Source organism: Trachypithecus francoisi, unplaced genomic scaffold (assembly GCF_009764315.1).
Source record: "Trachypithecus francoisi isolate TF-2019V2 unplaced genomic scaffold, Tfra_2.0 Lachesis_group8, whole genome shotgun sequence".
NCBI lineage: Eukaryota > Metazoa > Chordata > Mammalia > Primates > Cercopithecidae > Trachypithecus > Trachypithecus francoisi.
In genome coordinates this window covers 76,887,180-76,906,050 of record NW_022681473.1, presented here as the reverse complement: position 1 = coordinate 76,906,050, position 18,871 = coordinate 76,887,180, and the positions used below count along the sequence as shown (strand labels likewise).

Here is an 18,871-nt window from a genome sequence, read left to right as displayed (position 1 = left end):
GTCAGCTCCTACATTGTTTTATCATGATTTTTAGTTTTCTTACATTGGGTTTCAACATACTCAATGAACAACATAGCTCAATGAACTTTGTTCCTATCCATATTCTGAATTCTACTTCTTTCATTTCGGCCATCTCATCCTCACTCCAGTTTCAAAACCTTGCTGGAAGGGTGATGTGGTCATTTGGAGGAAAGAAGGCACTCTGGCTTTTTGAGTTTACAGCATTATTGTGCTGATTCTTACTCATCGCTGTGGGCTTATCTACCTTCAACCTTTGAGACTGCTGACCTTTGGATGGGCTTTTTTTTTTTTCTTTTATCCTATTTGATGACCTTGAGGTTTTGATTATAGCATAAGGTACATTCAGCTGGCTGACTTCATTTCTGGGAGATTTTAGGGGGCCAATACTCAGCTCCCAACTTCTAGACTGTGTGCTCAAACTCTGGGGGACTTGTATTGGGACCCAACTTTGCTCTCTGGATCCTCAAGGATTGGAGTTCACTGTACTGTGGGGGCCAAAGTGTGGCAGCTTGTAGTGTGTTTTTCAGCTCTATCAGGTAGGTTACATTCATCTCTATAATGGCTATTTTGTCTGTCAACTGCTGCATTGTTTTATCATGATTTTTAGCTTTCTTTCATTGAGGATCCCCTGCACAGTGTTCTTTGTGCAGTATTAGGGCAAAAGCAGGGCACTGGCAGGGCTTTCTGGCTCTGTACCTGCCAAGAGTCTCTCTCCAATGGTGGGAGCAGGGAGCAGTGGCCAGGGAGGAGAAGGAGGGCAGACTGCACTCCCACATGCTGGCAAGGCAAGTAAAACCCACCCGTGTAGATGTGGGCCAGAAAAGCAATGTGGGAAGTTGTGGTGGGCTTGGGGGAGGCTGCAGTATAGGGAGGGAACATGCAGGCTGGTGTGTAGCCATAGGGGCCATATCACTGGAGCTCTCCACAGGTCAGGCACTGTCTGCTGGTGCAGAAGCCATGGTGTGGGCCCCCAGGACATCTGAGACTGCCCTGTAAGCAGGCATGGCCATGCTGGGGCCCCGGGAAAGGCCAGCAAACCAAGAAGTGCTCAGGTTGGACCAGCCCTATCTGATGTGCAAGACTGCCCTGCAGAGATTAGGTCTGACAGCTTCTCTAGGGCTAAAGTCTCTTAAAGGAGCAAGTCAAGCCTAGAGGGATGGCTGTCCCTGGCTGTGCTCCACTACAAATACTCTGGCACCAAACCCTCTGGGCTCCACGTCAGCTGGTTTGCTGCCCCACCACTTCTCTAAGTAGCTCTCCCTGCTACCTCAAGTGTCCGTGGTGGTCAAGGGAGCTGTTCCACTTGTCTGCTTCTAGTCAGCCATCTTGTTCTCCTCTGTATTTTATTTTATGCATTTAAAGGTATTATTCTGCGAAGGTATCCATAGACTCCACTAAACTGCTACAGAGATTCCTGGAACAAAGACATTTTTTAAATGCCTGCATTAGATTGATTGTAAAATTCCTGTAACCTCCCTATCTCTTAGCTTTTCTTTCTGTTTCAATCTTTCTATCTTTTTATCTCTTTAGCTAGGTAATAGAGATCTAGAAGGCCCTCAGTTAGGGCAATACATGACCAACAACAGCAGTTTTGAGGTGGGGAGAGCCACAGCTCACTGCTCTGGTTTCTTATTTACTCACAGCTTCTGATCCAAGGGACATCTCTGTCCTGTTTTTGAACATTCAATAATTTTTTTGTCAGTGCCGCAGTCTTCTTGAGAAAGGAAGAGATGATCAGTATGCATGTGGTTGGCCATCTTAAAGCTGGGATGCATATATCAATTTTGCATTTAGAAAAAGAAGGGAAAAATGCAGTCATATATTATTGATCTTTCTTTAATTTTTTTTTTATAAGGGAGACCACCCCTCATATTGTCTTATGACCAATTTCTGCCTCCAAAGAAAGAAAAAGTAAAAACTAAAAGGCAGAAATGAAATCCACATGCAGACAGCCCGGTGCCACACCCTAGGCCTGGTAGTTAAAGATTGACCCCTGACCTAATCGGTTATGCTATCTATAGATTACAGACATTGTATAGAAAAGCAATGTGAAAAATCCCTATCCTGTTTTGTTCCAATCTAATTATCAGTGTATGCAGCCCCCAGTCACATACCCCCTGCTTGCTCAATTGATCACGACCCTCTCACATGCACCCCCTTAGAGTTGTGAGCCCTTAAAAGGGACAGGAATTGCTCGCTTGTGGGACTCAGCTGTTGAGACAGGAGTCTTGCTGATGCCCCCGGCCGAATAAACCCCTTCCTTCTTTAACTTGGTGTCTGAGGAGTTTTGTCTGCAGCTCATCCTGCTACACTTAAAATAATATACTCTTCCAAAGCTATTTTACAAGTGAGAAAACTACAGGTGGTACAAGCTAAGCATTTATTCAGTCATGTAGTTAGTTAATGACAGGGATGGGAATAGAATGCAGATCTGCTGGTTCCTTCTATAACACCTGCCCTTTTTAGCCATGTTATGATACACCTCTTTCCTCTCCAGGAGCTAACAGTGTTGATATTACAAGCCATAGCCTAGAAAAATCATTCTGTTATTTATTTTGTTATTGTGCATATGGTTCTCTTTGCCTGAAATACTGTTCAGTTGGTTAGTCAACAGATAGTTTAGAATACTTGAGGTGTTTTCAGGCACTGAGCACCAAAAATGCGACATTGAGCAAGATCCAGTCCCTACCCACACAAAACTTACAGTTAGTCTAGTAACAAAGATAAACAACAAACAAATACTTAATTTATCTCCCCTTCTTTTGGTGACCTTCTATTCACCTTTCAGGATCCAACTGAAATGCAACTTCTCTGTGAAGCCTTCTGGGTAGAGTTAGTTGTCTTTTCTGAACATGGTCCACACATCTGTTATCAACTGAGAACGGGTTTTTTATTTTAATATTTTAGTTAACAGTGTATTCTGTCACCCCACTCACCTCTATTCCCCGACCAGGAGGTAAAGACATGGCAGCTTTGCTTATTCATTTTGCTCTCTACTTCAGGACCTAGCACAATGCCTGGTACATGGCAGGCAATAAACATGTGAATGACTAGAACTGAAGGCAAGAAAATAGAAAGTTCTTTATGGCTCATTTCTGTATACTGCATACCTACTTGTGTTTTTAAATTTAAAATGGCCTTCCCCATTGATGATTTTTAAGTCTATGATCGGCAAAAATCTATTTTCACTGTTTGGGCTAGTGGCCAAAATAAATGGAAAGAGACACGTAAGCACTTGCCAGCTGTTGTTCATTACAAAACCTTAAAGTCTATTCAGAAACTTATTGAGAAAGTTCACCTTTTATTTCCATTTATCTGAGTTGACAGTCTCTACAACCTAAATCCATTAGAATCCACACCTCCAAATTCATTTAGTTCTGTATGACCTATGATTACAGAAATTGAATCTCTAAAGAATCTCAATTTCATTATTTGACTAACTCTAATTCTTAAAACTTCATAAAATTATTTTTGAATTATTGTTGACAAGCCAGGTATCTAAGTTTCAAGAAAAATAAATCAAAATTAGTTCCATATTTATGTAGTCGTGGAAAAGGGAAAAGGCTGCGTTGCCCGGAAGGAGGCAGCAGTTTCCCTTCTGCTCTCTTTTTAGGGCTATATTCCCTTTTGTGAGTGATACCCTTAAGAAAAGCAGAGACCACTGGGGGTAGGCAGTCACACAATACTTATAACCAGAGCCTTAATTAAAAATGGGCCTGAGATCTGTGAAGGCTAGAGTGGGGATGGTACCTTGAATGTTGTAATTTCAGATCTTCATATAGTTTTTGCAGGAGGTAGAAACTTTCATTCATGTTGAGGCAGATTCATCCTTGGTTTGGGGATAATTATCTAAATGGACCAGGTTAGATATGCTTATATTAAGCCAGATCCTTTTCAGGAATTCGGGTTTGACAGCTGTATCTTTAGAGAGCTAAACTTTTCTGCATAGTAATGGCAAAAATTGTCTTTATTATGGGCAAAGCTACATATCAGCAGTTTACTATGCCTTTGGGGAAATGTTTCCTTTAAAGTGCAGGTGTAGGCTACCCTAGCCTGTATGGTATTGTTTATTGTAGTAGAAATGCTCATGCTTCCTGTTTAAACAGCTTCTCACGGGAGATTGGGAGAGAAGACTTTAGGACTGCAGAGAAACTGTGGTTCTGATTTTGAGTTCATGCTGGATAAAATGTTATAAAAATAATGGGACTGGGCTAGGCTTAATGCTAAAAGACTGGCCTGCTATTCTGTCATACACAGTAATATTCAAATGGAGATTTTGGAGAATATGCCCCATTGGATATTTTGCTTTTATATGATGATATCACAGAGACCATAGGGAGAGGCCTGACCCCATGAATGGGGGAGGGCTGGAGTTTACCCACAGGAAATAAACAGGAAAAGAGGATGGGGAGGCAGGCCTGAGACTAGAGGGACAGAGGGAGAAATGTGGTCCTCTCCTGGGCTCCTGGAGATTGGGGCCTGGACTTTTAGCAGAGCGAACCCGCTGGAGGTTGCTGAAGGGAAAAGATAAACAGACACTGCTAGAAGGTCCAAGTTTGAGAACAGGGAGGCACTCTCAAAACAGGGGTCACCAACTCCTGGGCTGTGGACCAGGAGCAGTTCATGGCCTGTTATGAACCGGGCTGCACAGCAGGAAGTGAGTGGCAGGCAAGCAAGCATTACCACCTGAGCTCTACCACCTGTCAGATCAGCGGCAGCACAGGAGCTTGAACCCCACTGTGAACTGTGCATGAGAGGGATCTAGGTTGCGTGCCCCTTATGAGAATCTAATGCCTAATGATCTGAGGTGGAACAGTTTCATCCCAAAAGCCTCTCCCACCACCATCCATGGAAAAATTGTCTTCTTCAAAACCGGTCCCTGGTACTAAAACGGTTGGGGACTGCCGCTCTAAGAGCCCAAGGCAGACTATGCTCTGGCTTGTGGACTCTGAGAACATTCAGAATTAGTAGGCATTTTTGTTTTTCAGTTTTATAATTCCTTTCTCACATCCTTAAACATTCTGCAAAATAATGTTTGGTCTTCATCATGCTGTGGGAAATTAAAGGGTCTGTGTCCACCTTTGGGATCATCTAGCAAAGGGAAGAAAAGCCTTTCTCCCCCTGAGACCAGCACAGCTACAGTGGCTTCAATCCTGGGGTTGTGGGAGATGAGGGGTGACAGTGGTGGAGCTACGACGAGCAATCTGCCACCACAGGGATGGCTAGGGCAGTATGGGTTTGTGGAACATGTGACTGACTGGGAGGCGCAAAGACCTACTTGCAGAGAGGGGCCTCATAAAATACAGGATTTTCTGTCATTAGATGAGATGAAAGTTTGAGCCACAATAATTTGGGCATTACAAGGTAAACCTGACCTCCTCTTTAATCACCATCTGGTGCGTCCAGGTAGACTGGGTGTATGCATATGGAGCACACCATAAAACAGTCTTTGTATCTTAGTAACCTGTTTAACATGGGTTTGCAGAATATAAAAGAAAACCGAAACGGGTTCCTAATCGAATCTGTGAAAATCTTATTGAACATTTTATATCACATTCCGCGTATCCATTTGTTAGTACTCTAATCATGTGATGAACCCCATCATGTGCCAAGCAGTATGGTAGAAACCAAAGTCGATCCACTGACGTGTAGCTGGTGTCAACTCCTCAACACTCAAGGTAGAATTATGACAGCATATTCAATTTTCCTATTTAAATGAAAAATGACTTGAGTCCCCTCATGTTAGGTTTGTGTGTTGTCTCTTTTTTGGGACCCCTTTCCCTTCTTCTAGCTCTTCTGAGAACCCTGGAGGGTGTACACATTCCAACTGGGAGGTCCATTTGACTTCTGCTTCAAGTTAAGGTAAGCCCTGATATCAAAGCACCCACTGCTATTCCTGCATGCCTCATAGTGTTGCTGTTGAAAGTTGGCCTTCCACTGTCAGCCAGGCCCTGTAGCAGCTCAGTGTCAGACACTGCTGCTGATCCAGTTTACCGCATCAGCTAGCATCGTACTTTGATGGAAGGTGTCTTCATGAGAGACTCCATTCTTTTGATGCCATGATCAACAGAGAATGTCCCTTGCTGGATCTCCCAGTCTGCAGCATTTAGTGCTCAGTCCTTTGCATCACATAAAACCATTCTCCCTCAATCCCCACCATCAATCCACCTTCACTCAGACTGGCTGAAGCATTAGCACCTCACAGACTGCAATACCAGAGGCCAGCCCACTTTCCATTTCAACTGTAAAAATACAAAAGCACTATATTCATACTTCTCACAGACAAAAGGCCCTTTCATGCCCTCAGCTAAAGTGACTATCTAGGTGGTCTCCAGGGCCACCTCTCCAGGCAGCAGTTTTCTCTTGACCTTTAGACACAAAAGCTCCTTCCTTGGCAATAGGATTTAGAAAGCTGCCATGAATCCCAAACTCCAAATTCCAGGATTCCCATCTATCACCTCCTGAGAGGTGATTAGCTTTTGTGTCTCAATAATTCAAGTCCCAAGGCCTCCAAAAGCAGAGGAGACAAAACTTATGTTTAGTTCCTTACAAGGCATTCTTGTTCCAAAGGTTAAAAGACTTCGTGCCTCTGTGATTTCTCCTGTCTAATAGGGAAAATATGCATGGGAATTAAAATGAAAGTATAATGTAAGATATATGAGGAAATAGGCTGGGTGAGGTGGCTCACGCCTGTAATCCCAGCACTTTGGGAGGCTGAGGCAGGCAGATCACAAGGTCAGGAGATCGAGCCCATCCTGGCTAACACGGTGAAACCCGTCTCTACTAAAAATACAAAAAATTAGCCAGACGTGGTGGCAGGCACCTGTAGTCCCAGCTACTCAGGAGGTTGAGGCAGGAGAACGGTGTGAACCGGTAGGTGGAGCTTGCAGTGAGCTGAGATCACGCCAGGCTGGAGCCTAGGCAACAGAGCAAGACTCTCAAAAAAAAACAAAAGATATATGAGTAAATAAAGGCAGAGGCAGAAGCACCTAACTTTTTGGGGGTTCTGGAGGGGTAGACCAGAGGAGTTCAAAGAATTTTAATTATGCCTCAAAAAAATAGTAGCAGTTTTCCCGATGAATAAGGCATTAAACCCTTTCTAAGTATGCATTCATATATCACTAATTCAATAAGTATGTACTAAGTATCTGCACAGTGAGTGACACTATTCTAGCTGCTATGGGTAGAGCAAGAAGCAAGGCAAACAACCCTCCTCCTCTCTTGGAGGTAGAAGGCAAAGAGCAATGCAGGCAGCTTGTTGTCTGTGTCCCACATGTGGCTGAGTCACACAGGTCCTCCCAGCGGGCTGTCTTACATGGCTAACTATGCCCAAGACAACAAACATCACCCTAGACATCTTCCACCAACATAAGGTGGGTCAATATTAAGCATTTACTGTGTCCCAGGCTCTGTCTGTTCTATGTCTATTATCTCATTTAATTCTCACAACAACCCTATGAAGATAGTAATTTATGACCCCCATTTTACAGATGAGGAAAACAGAGATACTCATGATCAAGAGGATTGTCTAGGGTCAAAGACTTCATAGGTAAAGGAGCTGGATACAAACCTAAGCATTTTGATTCCAGAGCCTGGACCCTCAGTCATTCTGCTTAGTTCCACCAACAAACATCCCTCTACTGCCTCTTTTAATTACACTGCTTCCTTTTCTTCACTCCCTGGCATCCTCTGCCCCTAATTCCTCATGCTCATCTTTAGTTACTTGTCTCCTTTCCCTATACTGTACCGACTCAGTATCTTAATGGGAGGCAATTAGCTGGGAAGGCAGGCAGGAGCTACCGTCTGACTGCTCTCAGAAATCAGGGGGTTTTACTTCCAATTTAAGTTTCCTGCCTAAATGCCATACTTACTAAGGGAGTATGACAGTCTCCCACACACCAATGAGAAAGAAAGGCAGTTTCAGACATCTCTGAACACGTTCTTAGCGTGTTCTATCATTTCCACTGGACTAGGAGCTCCTTGGAGCCTGCATTTCAATTATCATCTTTGCATTCCAGGTAAAGACAAAATCCAGGTTCTATCCCAGTACCAACCACACACAGAAGGCACACATGCTGTATAACACTTTTTTTTCTTGTAAAATGGGAAAGTATAATTGAATTTAAAAATTATTTTTATTTAGATGTTTTGTATATTTACCATAAAGTGACTGATGATTAGAAGCTGAGGAGAATTGATAACATAGGAAGATAATGCATTTCAAAGGGGTTTTGGAAACAAACAGCAACAGAAAAAGGTAAGAAGAGGCCAATTGCCATGGCTCACACCTGAAATCCTAGCACTTTGAGAGGCCGAGGCAGGTGAATAATCTGAGGTCAGGAATTGGAGATCAGCCCGGCTAATATAGTGAAACTCCATCTCTACTAAAACTACAAAAAATAAGCCGGACATAGCACTGCATGCCTCTAGTCCCAGCTACCCGGGAGGCTGAGGCAAGAGAATCATTTGAACCTGGAAGGCAGAGCTTGCAGTGAGCCAAGATCGCACCACTGGACTCCAGCCTGGGCAACAGAGCGAGACTCCACCTCAAAAAAAAAAAAAAAAGGAAGAAGAATTATCAATTATAGAAGGAACTAATAATGATGATAAAAGTACCAAAAATAATTACCATTGTATTGCATTAAACACTGTTTTAGGTGTTTGCCTATGTTATTAGCATTTACCCCTCATTCTCATAACAAATCATTTTATAGATGAGAAAATTGAGACTTGGAGGGCTTAAGAAACTTAACCGCCGGGTGCGGTGGCTCACACCTGTAATCCCAGCACTTTGGGAGCTGAGGTGGGCGGATCATCTGAAGTCAGGAGTTCGAGACCAGCCTGACCAACATGGTGAAATGTAATCTCTACTAAAAATACAAAATTAGCTGGGCATGGTGGCACACGCCTGTAATCCCAGCTACTCAGGAGGCTGAGGCAGGAGAATTGCTTGAACCAGGGAGTTAGAGGTTGCAGTGAGCTGAGATTGCACCATTGCACTCCAGCCTGGTGACAGAGCAAGACTCCGTCTCAAAAAAAAAAAAAAGTGTATTTATCTATCTCTATATATATACATTTAAGAGTCCGCCTTTACTCTTGTCTAATTACCCTTTCTTTCCCAGAGGTAACCATTTTCTTTATGCATTTACACACACACACACATACACACACACACACGTACTGGGTTTTCTTTTTCATAAATGAGATAATGGACAATATTGAGTTTCAGGCCTTTTCATATTTCAAAGCCAGAATAAATATACAAGGACTGTAACCTGTTTATCATTCTAGGCCTTTTTTCTTAAGGCCCTCCAATCTAATTTGTATTGTAGCCACTGCAAATATATCATAGGCACTGGGAACTGGGCTGCATTAGAGAAAGAGGTGCATCAATAAGATCTCCCTGGGACATCTGACCTTGTAGAACCTCTCCTCTTGTGGCTTTAGCACTGCAAAACCAAGCTGAGAAGAAAAGGATGGAAGAGGAGAGTAAGGGAGAAATGTATAGGCCCCTTGGGTCCTTGGATGCCTGGGCTGTTAGGGTTTGGATACAGTTCTCACTAGGACTCTAAACTCTTTTGCCTCTTATAGCCAAAGGGATAGAGTTTGAAGCATGTAAGATTTTGGGAAACATGCAACTTACCAAGGTCTAATCATTGATGATTGGAAGTGAAATGTGCAATAAAAGTCAACTGGGAGTTAACTCAAAGGCATTTTGAAAGTTTGCTTCAGTGAGTTAAAATTATAGCCTTTTGTCCCAAATTTCTCAACAAATACTCTATAGAAATTTTTAAGCCCCAGAATCCTTAACTAATGTTATTTAAGGCAATTTTATGTGTCTAATTGTACAGATTATTTGCTAACTTTTAACCAAGAAATGATCTCAAAATACCCTTGTGTCTACTGATATTTCAAGGTAAGGGAATACTCTGGAATGCTTCCCATTTTCCAAATGTAATATTTTCCAAAATAAACTTTGGAGTAACTGCACGGTTGATATCATGTGAACATTTTAATTCACACAATCATGTTGCAGTTTATGGGAGCTTGGCTTTTTTCCAGGAGGTTTGGAAGTCCAAAAGCCGGCTGTTTCTTCTCTGTGGGAGAAAGATGGAGCATGTGAATCAGAATTGGTAAATTGGAGAAGAGGTCACAAACTGAATGGAGTTAAGCAAAGTGCAGTGCAATCTGCAGTGGGAGAAAAGCCAGTTGTACAGAGGGGAAGGACTGGTTACCATTAAAGTCTTCAAAATTGAGATCTCAGAGGAGAAATGAATGGAGAAATGAATAGAGAACAACTCCTTGTTTCTCTCTCTCTCTTCTAGAGGATGGGACTGGTATAATGAGATCCAGGTGCAACCCTTGAGATATCAGGGATCCCCATCCTGGTCTATTCAGAAGTCCCCCAAACCTTCAGTACCTATAGTTCATGTACTGCCTCTTCCAAGGAGCCTCCCTTGATGGCTCAATTGCAGTCATCAAATGACATCTCACTATTGAGATGATCTGTTTCCTTGTCCTTTTCTCAATGGAATGTAAGATTCTTGAGACAAAGATGTTAACAGGCACACAATAATTATTTGTTGAATGTTGGCTGTATCAGCTTCTCTGGTTGGAAATAATCCCCCCTCCTCTGAGCTCCCCTGGTGCTTTGCACTTACCTCACTCATGTGATCTTTTTCACATTCCACCTTGTACTATAATTTCTGCATTTTTTAGCTCCACTATTAGACTCAAATTCTTCTGCAACAGAGATGAGATAATGCATGTAAAGCATTAGTACCATGTCTGCTCAATAAATGATAGCTATTATTTGTGTAATAATGCACCTGGAGGAGCAGAAAATGCATTTTATTTAAAAAACAGCTTTGGAAAATCACATTTGAATAGATCTTTATTTTGCAAGAATCACTTGAGTGAATTACATTACTACAAGAGACCTACTGCCTTGGAAGAAGGAATAATATGATGACTTGGTCTTGAAATATCTGTTCTTTCCCATTCCCTTGGGATAGAAGGCTGGGGTTAAGTAGGTGAGTCAGTGCTAAACTGCACAACTTCAGGGGACACCATGCATATTGTAATAGATTGCGATGGACATGTTCTGAGGGGCACAACGTGGATGGTACCCCTGGAGTTCTGCAAGGAAGCCACCCTGAAAAAAGAAAAGGGAAAGAGGCTTTGACCCTTTATCTTTGAGGTCCTAGTTTAGAGGTCCCCAAATGGATTGGGATGGTACTCACTGAGAATTATTAGCAGGAAAGAAGAACAAGGGCCTCAGAGAGGCACTTGCCATAAGGGAAGGGCTGTCTGCAGAGCACTGGGCTCAGCAAAGCTTTCTGACTGAGGCTAGATGCCATTGGGAAAAAAGGATGGATCTGAATCACTGAAGGGCCACTGTAACCTAAAAATCTTTCTGGGCTCTCCCCAGCACCAGTCAGAAACACCAAGTAGATCTAGAAGTCTTTTTTCCTCTCTATTTTACCAGCTGCTTTTCCTCAAGGGTCCAGGAAGTTGAGACTGATGTTTTAATTTCACTTCAAGTTTACCATCCTGTACTGTGTATGCTCAGCAAGTGTTAATGACTAATCAGCTAGCTGGTTGAGTGAATATTGAGTTTTGGTTGAGTTTTAATATTGAAAGAATTGGAGTCATTCATTATTATTTGATTCCAGACATGAAACAGAATGGCAATTCGAGGAAAATAGTCCTATGTGATTTTGTGTGTGTGATTTTTATTATTAAAAAACTAAATCTATCATTATATTAAGAAGCTTTCTTTTTATAAGCTTATAACCATATAAACAAGAATACTCTCAGCCCTACCTTCTCTGGCCTCAATGTGGCTGTCAAGATATTGGGTCTGGGTCAGTCAACACTAGGTTTAAGTCATGTTTTGCAACCTATTTGTTTTGTGATCTTTAGCAACTCACTTAAGTTCCAAGTGTGTTTCTGGTGTATAAAAGGGGACAACAGGCTGGGCGCGGTGGCTCAAGCCTGTAATCCCAGTACTTTGGGAGGCCAAGGAGGGCAGATCACGAGGTCAGGAGATTAAGACCATCCTAGCTAACACGGTGAAACCCCGTCTCTACTAAAAATACAAAAAATTAGCCGGGTGTGGTCGCAGGCGCCTGTAGTCCCAGTTACACCGGAGGCTGAGGCATGAGAATGGCGTGAACCCGGGAGGCAGAGCTGGCAGTGAGCCGAGATCGTGCCACTGCACTCTAGCCTGGGCAACAGAGCGAGACTCCATCTCAAAATAAAATAAAATTAAATTAAAATTAAAAAATAAATAAATAAAAGGAGACAACAATCGTACATGGTTCATAAAATTAGATGCTACGTGTCAGACACTAAACCTGACACAAAATAAGCACTTAATAAATGTTAGCTATCACCACTTATTATTTTCTTCATCACCAAACTCCACTCTGCATCCTTTTATTATTATTATCATTTTTTTTTTTTTGAGACGGAGTCTCACTCTGTTGCCCAGGCTGGAGTGCAGTGGCATGATCTGGGCTCTGCCTCCCAGGTTCAAGTGATTCTCCTGCCTTAGACTCCTGAGTAACTGGGACTATAGGGGCGAACCACCATGCTCAGCTAATTTTTGTAATTTTTAGTAGAGACGGGATTTCGCCATGTTGGCCGGGTGGTCTCGAATTCCTGACCTCAAGTGATCCACCTGCTTCGACCTCTCAGAGTGCTGGGATTACAAGTGTGAGTCACCATGCCCCGCCTCACTCTGCATCCTTCTGCACCTTCTCTGTGTTCTTATTTAAATATCCTACAATCCAGTACCCATGACCCACATACTTTGATGGAGTTTTTTTATGGGTTTTTTTTGGGGGGTTTTGTTTTGTTTTGTTTTGTTTTGTTTTGTTTGAGACAGTCTCGCTCTGTCACCCAGGCTGGAGTGCAGCGGCGCGATCTCGGCTCACTGCAAGCTCCGCCTCCCGGGTTCATGCCATTCTCCTGCCTCAGCCTCAAGTAGCTGGGACTACAGGAGCCCGCCACGAGGCCCAGCTAATTTTTTTGTATTTTTAGTATAGACGGGGTTTCACCGTGTTAGCCAGGATGGTCTCAATCTTCTGACCTTGTGATCCGCCCGCCTCGGCCTCCAAAAGTGCTGGGATTACAGGCGTGAGCCACCGCGCCCTGCCTTTTTCATGTTAAATAGTTTTTTTTATATATATACTTAAGGGATATAATATACTTTGATATACATATACATAGTGAAATGATTACTACAGTCAAGCAAATTAATATATCCATCTTCTCACAGTTCCTTTTTTAAAAAAAGTTTTCTAGCTTTTTTGAGATATAATTGACAAAATTTTATAAATTTAAAGTATAAATGTGATAATTTGATACACGTATATTGTGAAATGATTACTATAATCAAGTTAGTCAACACAGCTATCACTTCACTAGTGAACTTATATGTATGTGTGTGTTCATGGGGGCGGGTGGGTAAGAACATTTAAGATCTCTCAACAATTTCAAGTGTACAGTATTACATGGAAACTATAGTCACCAAGCTGTATGTTAGGTCCCTAGAACTCACTCATCTTAAAACTGAAAGTTTGCTCCCTTTGACCAACATTTCCCCATTTCCCCTGCCCCCAGCCCCTGGCGACCACCATTCTACTATTTGTTTCTATGGGTTCAACTTTTTAGATTCTATACATAAGTAAGATAATACAGTATTTGGCTTTGTCTGTCTGGTTTGTTTCACTTAGCATAATGCCTTCAAGGTTCATCTATGTTGCAAATTATAGTATTTCCTTCTTTTTAAGGCTGAATAATATTCCATTTGTCTATACATAACACAATTTATTTACCCATTCATCTATCAATAGACACGTAGGTTGTTTTAATGTTGTGGATACTTTAAATAATGCTAGAGTGAACATGGGTGTGCATATTCTCTTTGAGATATTGATTTGATTTCCTCTGAATATATACTCAGGAGTGAAATTGTTGGGGTCATATGGTAGTTCCATTTTTAATTTTTTGAGGAACCTCCATACTGTTTTCCATCTAACGGCTGCACCAATTTACATTCCCATCAAGAGTGGAGAAGGATTCCCTTTTCTCCACATCCTTACCAACATTTGATATATTTTGCCTTTTTGATGATAGCCATTCTAACTGGTGTGAGATTATATCTCATTGTGGTTTTGATTTGCAATTCCCTGATGGTTAGTGATGTTGAGCACCTTTTCAAGTACCTGTGGGTCATTTGTATGTCTGCTTTGGGCAAGTGCCTACTGAGGCTCTTTGTCCATTTTTTAATTGGATCATTGGTTTTTTGCTACTGAGTTGTATGAATTCTTTATATATTTTGTATATTAACCCCTTATCAGATATATGGTTTACAAATGTTTTCTCCCATTCCATAGGTTGTCTTTTCATTCCATTGATTGCTTCCTTTGCTTGTGCAGATTTTTAGTTTGATACAGTCCCACTTATTTATTTTTGCTTTTGTTGCTTGTGTACTTTAATGTTCTTTTAAAGGTCTTCAATGACTTTCTTACTGACAAGGCCAATGAATACTTTTCATTGTTTCCACTGCTTTCTTTGGGGTATTTGATATCCGCAAACACTCTCCTTTTTGGAATTCTCTTCCTTTTGTTTCCATGACAATCCATTCTCCTGATTTTCCCGATGAACCACAATGTCTCTCTTCTCAATTTGCTTACTTGGCTTCTTCTTCTGTTAGCCAGACCTTAAGTATTATTACTCCAATATTTAATTATTCACCTGTCTTTCCTTTTCACCCAGCACACTGCTACCTTAACTTCAATTATTATTCATACTCCAACTACTCTTAAATATATATTTATACTTCTATGTTAATCTCGAGACCTGTATTTTTGACATCTTACTTGACATCTCCACCTGGATTTCTCTTGGGAACCTCAAACCTGGGGTATATAAAGTAAAATGTATCCTCTCCCACTCCAAACCAGCTCCTTATTCTGTAGTCATTTTTCTATTAGTGGTATTACTACTTCCACATTCATTCAAGTAAACCGATGTTATCTATAACTTCTCCCTCTCTCACCACACCCCTCCGCACCCCACTGCCATCAATATGCACTCATTCTATTTATTCTACTCCTAAACACCTCTCAAATCTATCTTTTCTTCTACATCCTCACTGCCAGAACCTTGATTTAGGCCATCATTTTCTCTTGTGCAAATATTGCAGTAGCATTCCACATAACTGTCATTTTCTATTTATAAAATACAATATCACTCATCAGCTAAAATCCTTTACAGACCTCACACTCAAAACTGGACAGAACCAGAGTGGGGCTGCTAGAAAAAAAAAAACAATAATAAGAATAATTTACTTTTAAATTTTCAAAAAAAATCTTTTTTTTTTTTTTGAAATGGAGTTTTGCTCTGTCACCCAGGCTGGAGTGCAGTGGCGCGATCTCGGCTCACTGCAACCTCTGCCTCCCAGGGTCAAGTGATTATTCTGATTCAGCCTCCCAAGTAGCTGGGACTATAGGCGCCCGACACCTCGCCCAGCTAATTTTTTGTATTTTTAGTAGAGATGGGGTTTCACCACGTTGGCCAGGCTGGTCTCGAACTCCTGACCTCAGGTGATCCACCTGCCTTGCCTGCCAAAGTGCTGGGATTACAGGCATGAGCCACTGTGCCTGGCTACATATTTTCATTATGTGGTACATATACACCATGGAATACTATGCAGCCATAAAAAAGAATAAGATCAGGGGCTTGGATGGAGCTGGAGGCCATTATCCTTTGCAAACTAACACAGGAACAAAAAACCAAATACCACATGTTCTTACTTTCAAATGGGAGCTAAATGATGAGAACAAATGGACACACAGAGAGGAACACACACTGGGGACTACTGGAGGGTAGAGGGTGGGAGGAGGGAGAGGATTGGGAAAAATAATTAATGGGTACTAGGCTTAACACCTAGGTGAGGAAATAATTTGTACAACAAACGCCCATGACAAAATTTACCTATATAACAAACCTGCACATGTACCCCTGAACTTAAAAGTTAAAAAATAAAAATCCATTTCCTTTCTATTTTGCATAGTGAGCAGGGTAAGTGAGCATGCTTATGCATAAATAAAGTTTATGGGAGGAAGAGGAGAATATATTTATCTTCTGTAATAGAAGCAGCCTTACCATAGAAGGACCCCCTGGTGTATGGCTTGGCACATGGTAGGCACACAACTGTTGCTAGTCGAACAGCTGGATGGATGGATGCCCAATATTTTGTAATGGGGATAAGTAGTTTCCAAAGCTCTCAAGTTGCTAGTGGGCACCCAAATAAATATATAGGTTCAAGGCAGCTGTGATTTGGGGCCACGCAAGTCACAAATCAGGAATGTGGAAATCGGTCTCGTATCAGCTCAGTGCTGCTTCGACTTTTTCCTTCTGGGCTCCTAGCCATGAGGTTTGGCAAAGCCACCTCCATAACATTTCACATAGTCCGTGTTCACATTGCAATAAATTGACCACAGTACTTAATTTCACTTTTTTTTTCTTTTTAGAGATAGATTCTTGCTCTGTCTCACAGGCTGGAGTGCAGTGGCATGATCATAGCTCACTGTAACCTCAAACTCCTAGGCTCACCTACCCTTTCTTACCTTTTTTGTGCCCACTTATTCCCCCCACCCACCTGCCACCTCAGTCTCCCATATAAATAGGACTACAAGTACACATCACCACTCCCAGCTAATTTATTTTAATTTATTTTTATTTTTTATTTTTTTCTGGAAGAGATGGGGTCTCATTATGTTACCCAGGCTGGTCTCAAACTCCTGGCCTCAAGCGATCTTCTCACCTCCCAAAGCACTGGGATTGCAGATGTGAGCCACTGTGCCCAGCCCTCAAAATTTCACCTTAATTTCACCTGTGAGTTCCAGACTTAGTCGTCTCCTAAAATGATTTGTAATCTTGTTCCCCCTACTACCGGTTCTTTATTACAAAACTCTATATTAAAAAATAAGCAAAATCCAAGAAAAAGTTTTCTCACAAAATAACCTTTTAATCAAATTCATGTTTAACATTTGTTCTTGCTATTGTCCAGCTTTTCTTAAATGCATATTCAATTACTAGATACTTGCAATAACACTGTAGAACTTTATATTTGACATTTTCATTTAACATTATGCCATGTCTATTGTTCTGTGTTGTTTTAGTCTTTGTTTTCTTACTTTTTTGTGCCCACTTCTTCCCCCCAGCCATCTCCAAATACTCTCTGCCCAATGTATCCTAATTCCACTAAATTCTCATGAAACCACATATGAGTGTATATATGTATAATTTGTTTATTGTTTGATAAAAGTGAATCACATTCCATATAGTTTCTGCTATTTATTTTCCTCATTTGATGGAACACCATGGATATATTTCCAGGTCAATAGATCTAGATCCAATTCATTCAAAATATACCTGCCAAATATGAATGTGTCGCTGCTAATTCAACCTTTATTGATGGACATCAGGATTTTCCAGTTACCATCAAGAATATCACAATAAACATTCTTGTATGTACATCCTTTAGTATATATCGATTACTTCTGTAGAATATGTTCCTGGATTATTGGGTTAAAGGTATGTGTAGCTGGGCATGGTGGCTTATGCCTGTAATCCCAGCACTTTGGGAGGCCAAAGTAAATCACCTGAGGTCAGGAATTCGAGACCAGCATAACCAACATGGTGAAACCCTGTCTCTACTAAAAATACAAAAATTAATCGGCTGGGCACGGTGGCTCACGCCTGTAATTCCAGCACTTTGGGAGGCTGAGGTGGGCGTATCATGAGGTCAAGAGATCGAGACCATCCTGGTCAACATGCTGAAACCCCGTCTCTACTAAAAATACAAAAATTAGCCAGGCATGGTGGTGCACACCTGTAGTCCCAGTTACTCAGGAGGCTGAGGCAAGAGAATGGCTTGAACCCAGGAGGCGGAGGTTGCAGTGAGCCGAGATCGCACCACTGCACTCCACCCTGGGTGACAAATCAAGACTCTGTGTCAAAATAAATAAATAAATACATAAAAATAAAGGTAGGTGTAATTTAAATTTTAATAGGTGTTGCAAGATGACTTTCCCAAAGGTTGTATTCCTACATTCCTACAAGCTTATTAACTTATCAGTGCAAATACTATGAAAAACAGTAAAGCACCATGGTTAAGAACAGAAGCTTTAGATCAAGACTATCTGGTATAAATCCTAGCTCTTCCATTACAACCTGTGTGACCTCAAGCAAGTTAAGTAATTATGTCATACCTCAGTTTCGTATCTGTAAAATGGGGATAATAATAGTCGCTACTCATTATTGATATGTATAAAATGATTGGAACAGTGCCTGAGTGTATTGAGTATATAATAAGTACTCAGTAAGGGTCAGCTGTCATTATAGTTATGATGAAGTGAAATATTAACATAATCAATTCACTACATTTCCTCCACTGTTTTTTTGTCATCAAGATATGGTAGAAGATTTTCCTGGCCTATTTCAATGTGACACAGCCATCTCAGCAATTGTTTTTTATTTCCTTATTTCTTTTTGTTTTCAGCAGTTATTAATACTAGCAAATCAGGATTTTCCAGCCATTCACAGCTATGACACATCATTTCACACTGTTCTTCAATGTGTTCTAAAAGTATTTCTATCTGAGTCTTTCAGGTTTAATGAGCTCAGCCCAAAGAGCAGTGTTCCTAAACGGTGCACAGCAGCAAGAGCTCATGGCCATTCTGGTACAGAATTGAGGCCACGTTTTCACTGTAATAAACAGAAAAATATCGTATTTCTCTACCCCTTTTTAATTTGAGAGAATGTCAGTAGC

General features: G+C 41.3%; 1 long non-coding RNA gene across 1 annotated transcript in view; it reads right to left on the bottom strand.

The window, feature by feature from the left end:
- Window positions 1-10,018: 10,018 nt before the first annotated feature.
- LOC117081166 overlaps window positions 10,019-18,871 on the bottom strand; it is a 56,790-nt gene continuing 47,937 nt past the window's right edge. Inside the window, exons 4-5 of the long non-coding RNA XR_004436116.1 lie at window positions 10,683-10,764; window positions 10,019-10,118 (exon numbers count right to left, since the gene is read on the bottom strand). This is a non-coding gene — a long non-coding RNA (uncharacterized LOC117081166). The remainder of the gene's footprint in view (window positions 10,119-10,682; window positions 10,765-18,871) is intronic.